Source organism: Halyomorpha halys, unplaced genomic scaffold (genome assembly GCF_000696795.3).
Source record: "Halyomorpha halys isolate HHAL.00 unplaced genomic scaffold, Hhal_1.1 Scaffold194.1, whole genome shotgun sequence".
Taxonomy (NCBI): domain Eukaryota; kingdom Metazoa; phylum Arthropoda; class Insecta; order Hemiptera; family Pentatomidae; genus Halyomorpha; species Halyomorpha halys.
In genome coordinates this window covers 547,820-555,305 of record NW_027108392.1, presented here as the reverse complement: position 1 = coordinate 555,305, position 7,486 = coordinate 547,820, and the positions used below count along the sequence as shown (strand labels likewise).

Sequence of the window (7,486 nt, the reverse complement as noted above, 5' to 3'; positions counted from 1 at the left end):
GGGGTGACTGCTCTAGGAGGTAAGGAGAGTGGGATTTGTATATAAAATTGAAACTAATTTATGTATTTAGAAAGATACACCACCGTTTTTCAATTTCGGGCGCTTTTTAAATATTACTTGATTAAACTGACTTAAAGTCTCTTCTTCCCGTTTTAAAGAAAAAATTTAAAAGTGATATAGGACCGTCGCTACCCGGGGTCTTAGTGGGGCGGGTCCGGTCGAGAAGGATTGCCTTTTTTTATGTTATGATCTCTTGTGAGATTGTGACATGTTGTACATCGACCAACGTACTCACTATAATTTCCTGTTCGAAAAGTCAGATAAGTAAGGCTACCATGGAGGGCGGGAGTGGAGGGTTTCGTTGGTATTGTCTTGGCAGAAATATTTTTTGTTGGGTAGTTTAAAACAAAATAACAATAGAACTAGAAAAAAAATAAAAAGTAAAAAATAAATAACCAGCAAAACTCACTTTTGTCCAACGGCGAAATAACGCCTTTAAGATAAGGGCTTTATGAATCACAGAAAATTCGTTCATAGGTATTTTAGTGTAAGAAACCACACTCATAAACATGATTAGACACATGTTATTTTGGAAGGTTTTTTCACACTTTCCACCACTTACCAGCAAAGCGGACCCTCCCCGCTCAACATATAACTGAAGCGTAACTAACGCCTGCGCCTATTCACACACAGTTTACGAACCCTTATCAACCTTAAACTACCTTCGAGTAAAACAAGGATTTAGAACTTGTAAATCTTCTGTTTTATATTGTACTTGTAACTATTTTCTACAGGAGGGTACGAAAAAAAAAAACTCACCTTCTATATGAAGTTTTTAAACAACACATTTTACGCATAAAGGTGAGACATAGTTTGGCTGAGGAGTGGGCAGTGTATTGGAGAGTCACCCTAAACCACTTTTTTATCATTCCTAAATCACCGCCTCACTCCCCTTTGAGGTCCAACGCTCTGGAAAAAAGGGTCCACTGTCATCCAGCCCCTTTGGCTCCTGGGTAGGCTACATCCTTCAGTAATCCTCCAAAGCTGACCAAATCAAGAATAGTCCTTTCACCTTGGAGAAAGGAAACTTAAGAATCCCTCAAATGTAAAAGTAGATGGAGGGGACGATTTTCACAAAAGGTTCATAATATTACTATTGATGTGAAATAAGAACTTCTTTATATGTCAAAGAAATAAATATATGTCTACAAATAAATTTTTCACTGAGCTTGGGAATGTCAAAGATTAACAATAAATTTGGCAGATGAAAAAGCGACCAGGTTATAACCAATGAGCACTAGCAGTAGCTACCGACAAAGACATTTTGGTGCGTTGTGTTAATTTATTTTACATTAAGAAAAGATCGGACATGAATAACTGCCATATACCATCCTATGTTGAGTACAAGTAATTGTTACTCAGGTAGAAATGTAGAGACCCTAGATATACGCATTTTAAAATCTTTGATCCTTTCAAAACAGTTATTTCTTTTGTATCAAATGTTGTGTAGGTTACACATGTTATTACCTAATTATCTGAGTTGCAATTTTACTACCTTTTAAATCTTTTGGTTTTCACCGATATTTAATAGCTCCGTTGCATGAAAATAAAACATTTAAAATAAAAAATGATAAGTAAATGAATTAAAGATAATTTTCTAATTTTTATTTAAATATTGTAGTATCTTTTGCGCGAAAAAATTACTAAAACAAGATGAATACAGTGTTTTCTGATCATTTTTCACATTTACCGAAAACAATGTCGGAAAACGTCATGTCCATCACCCCAAGAAACATAAACTTAGCCACAAAAATAATGCTCTGACTTTTAAATCTCAAGTTCTACTTGAACACCAATTGATGAGAACTACGCACGTAAAAATAACTGATAGGCATTATTATTTAAGAATTATGGGTAATTTTCTTATCCTTATTTTAATATTGGATAATTGTTTCGGTAAAAATCAAACTCTACATAAACTAAATAACATAAAATATGTTATTTTTAGTTTTTTTAGTTTATTTTTTATATATGCCAAAACAAAAATTCGTAAAAAAAAAAAAAAATCGATCCATCTGTACAGAACTAAGTCTATACTCAGGTCATAAATCAAGGTTAAAAATAGTGCTGATGGTATATGCAAATAAAGAAATTTATTTATTTCTCAACACAGAACTGTGGATAAATGTTTGTGGTACCTCTTTATACATTAATCAAGAGTCGGGTAATTTAAAAGCCAATATCGGTTATAAAAATTATCTTCAGGATCTTATTTCGAAATAATGAAGGAACTATTGCTACAGCTAATTAATTATAAATCCTCGGTAAAGGAATAACTGCTGTATAATGAAAAATAATAATAATTATTGCGGAGAACACCGTTGAAGAGCGGGGAATATATTGTGGTCGAAATACTGAGTAAACATGCATGGACAAGTAGAGTCCAAAGCTCAAAGGGTGTTATGACAAAATAAACCGACTTCTAGGAATATACTTTAATTTAAGAAGTATAAAACTGTAATGAATATTTTTAATACACACTGGAACAATTATTAAACATTTGTATTACACATAGAGAAACTATGGTGTTACATTCTCAAATAATTAATTTGATCATGATTAATTTGTAGACGGAATAAACTCCTAATATAATCATTAATAACTATAATAATTTATGATACACGCTAGTGCGTAAATGAAATTTGGGTTCATTTAAAATCTAATGGTTTTATTAGTTTCATCGGTAACTTATTTTTTAATTGCAAAGAATCTATTTTGTTTCAACCTTATATAATTCATTAAACCTACGCCCTGTGTAGAAGCAATAATACACCTCTTTTATAACAAACAACTATAATAATTATAATGAACTGCAACAGTACATAGCAAGGACGAGACTGGGAGCGAAGTACATTGTATGAACCTGTATGGTTCCAAAGTTCAAAGTATTGGGAGTAATGATTTTTACCCAAACACATAATAGGACAATCGTTATACATTCGTGGTGTACGCTTGTAAGGTACATAACTAACTGGTTGATCTTAAATCAAGAATTATTATTTAAACATAGTTTCAGTACCTTGTTTCTAAATTATCGAGGAACTACAACTACAATTATTTTCTCAAATAATTCATTAATCTAAATCCCTTGCAAAACAATAAACCCCATAACGAACAACTGTGATAATCATTGAGAGCTCAATCGGTACACAGCTGGGACAAGACTGAGGGCGAAGAAGGCATAGTTTAGAAACTTACATGGATCTGTTTAGTCCAAAGTTCTATGTAGTGGGCCATGAAAGAATAAATTGGCTCCCTGAAATATATTTTACTTCAGGATTTATTAAAATCAATTGTTGGACAACTTCAAACTTACCTTCCTCCACTATTAGTAATTATTCCAGAACTTCAAACCCTTTTTAAACACTATTTGACTGAACTCTGCTGGATCTACACGTTTGCCATTTGACGCAAATCCAAAACTTGTAACAAACGTCGCTATACGCTTGTGTGTTCGTGTAACTTTCGTCGGCAATCACATTAGATTTATACTATTTTCATAATAAAAAGGAACAAAATAATAATCAGCGAAATATAAGGAAATATAATTATCAGCTAAGCAAGTGTTAGATGATAAAAATTCATATAAATAATTCTATATAACCTATAAACTCAACTTTTGTTAACAATTTTTATCAGAGACTTGCTAATTTATTTATGAACATATATTTTTGCTGTCTTAAATAAAAAATAAACCACCAAAAGTTAATTAACAACATTTTAAAATCGTCTTTGCACCGAATCAATTGAATTTTAAAATACACAATCTTAAACAAAATTTAACTATTGTTAATTCATAATTATTGGTAAATTCTGTATTTACTAAAAAGGGAGGGGCACAAATAATTGTCTGTTGGCAATTATAAAACAATATTAACTGAGCACAAACGTGTGGGATGCAGCACAGGCTTGTCCAAACGTCCTTTGATTTAAGTACAGAAACCGACATCCGACAAGTCGCTCTCAAATTCAGGCCAACTTATACCATCCAATCTAAAGAACTCCTCCACAAACATGTGTGTGCGCGAATTTGGTATAGTTTGACAAACTCGTAGCAACATCTTTATGATTTAGTACTCCAAAACTAATAATTAATAATGATGTGATTTAATTGACCAATCGATATTATAATAATATTAAAAATCTATATAATGAAACAAATTTTAATAAAATAATTTTATTAACTGTAATTATAGAAATGTACATAATTAGATTGGATCAGTTAATTTTCCCAGTTCACTGGTAGTACAATCTAACGGTAGAGATGTTACCCTTGAATTCTCAAAAGACTTAGATTTAATTTAATTTATAATTTATAAATTTAGTATCCTTATAAGCAGCTGATCAAATCAACAAATTTATAGATTTAAAAGTTAAAAAAACTTAATCTCTATATGAAAAAATCAAAATTAATTTTTCATCCTTCATAATTATCTCGAACTAACACATCGGGCAATGGTTAATATTCATAGTCAAAACTAACATAAATTCACAGAGAAAATAAAAAATCGGTGGCGATCATAAATAATTTAAATCAAAGCCCATATTTAAGACCGCGGGAGAAAAACAAGAGTCCAAAAAAATTTAATGCGAGAAAAACATATTCAAATTTTGAAATTTCTAAAAACTCAAGTTTTTTTTAGTATTTAGTAAAACAAGTGAATTTTTAGACAATCTTCATTGTTATCTTCTATGTCTAAACTGTTGAAAGATCATTAATATGTGGATATCGCCTTTGTCCCCTAAACTCATGAAAAGGGCTTTTTATTATCCCAGTTAAGTATTTTTCCAACCTATTTTTAACTGGTATAGAACCGGTTTTGTATTGTTTTACCTCATAGGAATACAGTGCTTTTCTTCTGCAATGTAGTATACCTACCATTAACTCAATTTTATATTACACGGTTTTAAGTTCTTAACTAATCATTCTCTAAAACCTAAGACTTGGTTTGTAAACCTGGAAGATATTGCGAGATATATCTTTGTTGAATTTTAACTCCTTTTTTAAATCTCTTAATATTTATGTAATCGACCTAATAATTTGGTTTGACTACAACAGTGATAATACAAAATGAGTTACTTTAAGATTCACTTACCTGGAAAATTTTGATCAGAAACTAGAAGCCATATTGGTTGAGCTAAGCAATTATATTGCCGATAACTATTACGCTCTTTACAATTGTTAACACTTTTAAATACAAAGAAATTGAGCACGTAATAAAACAATGAATACAATATTCTCATTTCAAATACTAACTAGAAGACTCACAAGCCAAGTAACGCACACAGAAACACAACTAACTAAAACGCACTCATTCTATCAAATACATCAGAAAAAAGAATTTTCTAGTCTGTAAGCCCGCGAGCGTGGCTATATTACCAACAGAGCGGCGCGAAAATTCGTACATTAATGAAAGAAATTAGAAAAAAAAACATTTAAAACAATGAATTATTATTTATTGAAATTAATAATTTAATGATGTAATAATGTAACGATATGATGTAATGATTATAGAAATTAATTCATGGTTTGTTTTGTTAAAAGAGATATATTAGGGAGTGAGTTATATGATAACATGAAAATTGTTGTCATTCATTACAAATTTATTTACAAAATAATCAAACAGATTTCAAATTGTTCTAATTAAAAACACAGTGACTATCTTTTAATATATAAAAAAAAATAATATAAAGTTGTTCTTTCTCAGTTTTACCACTGGTCATGTAGGTAGGTATTTAACCTTAGGTTCCTCGACTGAAAAACAAAAAAGTTTAAGTTATTTAATTTTAAATTTAAAAAAAATTACAAGAGTAATAATTATAAGAGTAATTTTTGTTAAATTTTGTGATGTGGATATTTGATGTTAAACTATGTGACTATTATCTTTTGAAAAGTACAAAACCCACAATAGCTAAGTAATAATATGTAGTTATTATTATGTAATAAATAAAAATCGTTCTTTGAACCGGTTAATACTTACTAGCACTTATGTATTATTAATGTCTGAGATATTATTGGTTATTTTTTAATTGAAAAGCTATACTTTAATTTTTATTTTATAAATAAATACAGATTTTTTTTTTCATTTTATTCAAGGGAGGACCATCAATACTAAATACTAGCAGTTTACTTTCTCCTCTAAAATTTATGTTAGTGATCTAATAAGCAGTGCATTTTTTCAAAATGCTGATAGAAGTCAGTATAACTTACAATCTTCATTAAATAATTTCTTGCTAACAGTAAGTATTGTTGATTCATCTTTGTAAATGTAAAAAAGGAATTTTAAGAGATGTAATCAATAACTTGTAGAAACCTGTTCAATCAAATCAGTACCAATAACACTGTTTAAATTAAGTTATCTGAGTTGCAGGGACAGTGACTGTACTGTGACAGAATCTGTTTTTTAGCTATTAAAATAATTATTTTGATCAACTATGAAGGAATTGTTATTTATAAAATGCTATGAGGATTTATTATTTAAATATTTACATTTTTAAAATAAATGTTAAATTTAAAATGTTATTATAAAGTGATGAAGAAATAATCATTATTAAAATTTATTGCCAATACCACAGGTATGTTCATTTTTTTACAGTTTTCTTTGTTTATTATAGAAACACTTTTGGTAAGAGGTAACAGGTTACTATCATAGCAGTAATTAATCAATGTATGATAGATTTAATAATGAAACTTAAAGGTTCGTAATTATTAACTATCAGGTTTAGATATTGACAAAGACGCATGATTAACTTGATCCATTTGCTTTTGACATCAAAACTACTCATAATTTTTTAAACTTAGATTGATTTATTATTTTCTCAAGATGAATGATATTTGATTTTAATTAAATGATATCTTTTTTTCCCCAGAAATTTTATTTATATTTCTTTTTCCAATTACTTATAAATAATTAGTTTAAGGACCCATTATAAGTGATTCTCCCCAATTCCTCACTTCAAACTAACCAAAATTCAGTTATATTCTAAATGTTTTAAACTAGAAGTTTCAGAAAATAAATTATAAAAAATGTTTACTAATTATTTGTGAGTTTTGATTCAGATATTGTTTCCTAATATTAGTTGTAAGGGAGAAGAGAGAAAGAAATACTTTATTCATTCATGCTTCCCAAATACATCGGGTTGCTACATTACACAGCATACTGATCAATCCGTGACTGGACAAAAATAAGATACATATTTTTACATGATATAATATAATAGATAGATAACATTTTTTTTTCTTCCACAGTTTTCTTTTACTTTTCTTTAACAATTAAAACCAGTTTACAAACTAACTACAAGTTTTTCGATTTATTCCTTTTTTTTCTTTCCCTTCTATTTCACAACCCCTATTTCATTTGATCAACAAATTTCCCTATATAACAAATATTAAAATATTTAAAATAATAATGAAATAATAGAAAAA

The 7,486-nt window shown here is 29.1% G+C and overlaps 1 protein-coding gene and 1 long non-coding RNA gene across 2 annotated transcripts in view; both read right to left on the bottom strand.

Moving 5' to 3' along the window:
- Window positions 1-5,355, bottom strand: part of Elk (Eag-like K[+] channel) — a 477,962-nt gene extending 472,607 nt beyond the window's left edge. The window contains exon 1 of the mRNA XM_067046711.1: window positions 5,157-5,355. The gene's annotated coding sequence lies outside the window, so the exon portion shown is untranslated. The remainder of the gene's footprint in view (window positions 1-5,156) is intronic.
- A 288-nt stretch (window positions 5,356-5,643) lies between these two features.
- Window positions 5,644-7,486, bottom strand: part of LOC106679308 (uncharacterized) — a 19,546-nt gene continuing 17,703 nt past the window's right edge. Inside the window, exon 4 of the long non-coding RNA XR_001342929.3 lies at window positions 5,644-5,815. This is a non-coding gene — a long non-coding RNA (uncharacterized lncRNA). The remainder of the gene's footprint in view (window positions 5,816-7,486) is intronic.